At 41.9% G+C, this 2,584-nt stretch overlaps 1 pseudogene; it reads right to left on the reverse strand.

Moving 5' to 3' along the window:
- Positions 1-1,399: 1,399 nt before the first annotated feature.
- LOC128114452 (protein unc-50 homolog) lies at positions 1,400-2,270 on the reverse strand (annotated as a pseudogene).
- Positions 2,271-2,584: the final 314 nt, after the last annotated feature.

The raw sequence follows: 2,584 nt of genomic DNA on the forward strand, positions 1-2,584 counted from the left end.
TGGCTGACAGGGGCTGGGCCACTGTTAGTTCTCTGACCTCAATACCAACCTGTCTCACCTGCTCACTGTTTCCATCATATCTTTGGTTCCGGTTCCTGCCAGGCAGGCGGCCATCTGACCACCTTCCCACTTGCTCTTCTGTTACCTGAACTATTAGCACCCTTCCTCCAGGCACTGCCATCCATGGCCCTCTCTCACTTCTTTCAAATTCTTTCTCAACTGTCTCCTCTCAAGATCTGCTCTTGTTACTCTATTTTAGGTTGCAACCTTCCTGATTCCTCTTTATACCTCTAGAGAGCTATTTCTTCCACAGCACTTGCCTTCCCTGTATAGCAATACAGTTCTTATTTATCTCCCCATCATTTGTCTTCACGTCCATCCCTCTTCTGATGTATATCATATGGCATACTATAAGTACTCAGTGCACTCGTTTTATAAATAACTGACTGTACCACCTTAAGACGGATGTAGTGTTCCAGTCCTTCTGTGCAGCAATTATTTTAACCTTTGTGGGCTTGAGGGCTTGAAGTTTCACTTTAAATTTTCGTTCTTCCAACCTCCAATATATTTTAAAGCGCATTTGTCTATTCCTGTGTAGGCAGATTCTAGAGGTTAACAGTAATGGACTAACAATAACAAAAATCAGAACACATTCTTATTAAATTATTATTGAGCTTAGGAAAACTAGATAAGGTAATGATTTACTGAATCACCATTCTGTGTATTCTCGAGCTACTTAAAATTACTGCAAAAATATGTTAAAATGAGATAATCAGGACAAGGAAAAATACAGACATAAAAACTAAATGGAACTAGAGGAGAGGTGTCTTAGTCAGTGTTCTACTGCTGTGAAGAGACACCATGACCACGGCAACTCTTATAAGAGAAAGCATTTGATTGGGGCTGACATACAGCTTCCGAGGCTCAGTCCATTATCAGCATGGCGGGGAGCATGGCGGCACACAGGCTGGAGCAGTAGCTGAGAACTACATTTTGACACTCAGCAGTTATATCTAACCAGAGAAATCACTTATTTGTGTCCCCTGACTTCTTCTTCCGACAAATCAGAATGAAAAAATGTCTCTTCTTACCTCTGAAGGTGGAGTGAGGATAGGAGGAAAGAGATGTGAAAACGCCATGAGAGTAATGTTAAAGCCGACATTTAGCCTTGGGATTTACTGAATCCCCATGGTGATCTGGCCACCACAGTAATGAAATTATAAATGAAAAACTGCATTTTATTCATTCATTCATTCATTTTTTTGCTTTAGTTTAAAAATATTTATTAGAAAGGTATATTTAATTAGTTTTAAGGAATGGTCTAGACAATAGTGTTAGTATCACATCAAATATGTAAACTTGGTATCTACAAAGATAATTTGCAGACTTTATAAGAACTTGTCCCTTCCCCAACACCTGACAGCTGAGCTCCACTGCTGCGGTCACTTTTCATTTCACGCTGTACTTGTAGAAGGAACACAGCATGTGGGTAAAGTTCCAGGCCAGGGCCAGCAACAGTCCATACAGCACAACTAGAGGTGCAAATGGATAGAGCAGGATTACTGTGTTTTTCAAAAATGGCAGTGCACTGTATCCCAGGAAGGCTACATAGATATAATAGCCAACTACAATCAACCATAAGGTATTTCCAACTAAATACCCAATAAACGTATCTGTGAGGTAACATGGTTGATGAAAAAGAGCTGGATAAAATGCAAAAATGACTGAGAGCATTCAGATGTACATCAAAGGTGTACCCCCACTCCACATTGTAGTCTCTGCTCTGGCGTTTCACTAGATACTTGTTGGAGATGAACCACATTAAACTTGATATCAGAAGGCCAACCCCTACACAATTTATGACTACAACCCACAGGAGCAGCTTTATTGTCTCAAAAATTCCATGCCAAGCATAAAGCCAAATCCTATGGTGGACACACAGAGCCAGACACTTAAGAGGGCCAAGAAAGCAGGGTCATCTCTGGCCCACTGATCCTTTGCTTGCTTCCAATAGCAATGTTTCTATAAACCCTCTGTGGGGAAGTGAATAGGTAGAACATCTGCCATGAGGCAAACTCAAAGTCCATCTGCCGAAATCGAAAAAGCCTTCTGAAGTACTTGTAGCGTTTTGCTCCAGCTGTGTGTCTCGCTGCATCCCTGGAATTCAAGACTCCATTCTCTTGCATTGAAGAACCCACTGAAGTACTTGGTAGCATCTTCCTGAAGGCCCGTGCTGCCTCGCCCTGGGCCCAGGATTACCGCCACCTTCGCCGGGCTACTTCTCATTCGTTTATTTTTATGTGTATAAGTGCAGGCATTCGTGGGCCACAGTGGGAGTGTGGAGGTTGTTGAACAAATTGCTGGAGTTGGATCTTTCCTTCCACAGTGTGGGTCTGGGGATGGGACTCAGGCTGTCAGGTTTGATGCTTTACCCGCTGAAACATTTCACCTACCATTGGATGAATATTTGACACTGCAAGATGGAGAGCATCTTCAACATTTTTCAGGGTTTGTAGATATTTTGATTTATGTAAGTCAAATGGTTGCATATAAATTTGTAGTACAAAATGGCAGAAGTATGTGT

Source organism: Peromyscus californicus, unplaced genomic scaffold (assembly GCF_007827085.1).
Source record: "Peromyscus californicus insignis strain IS unplaced genomic scaffold, ASM782708v3 Scaffold_10__1_contigs__length_136768540, whole genome shotgun sequence".
Taxonomy (NCBI): domain Eukaryota; kingdom Metazoa; phylum Chordata; class Mammalia; order Rodentia; family Cricetidae; genus Peromyscus; species Peromyscus californicus.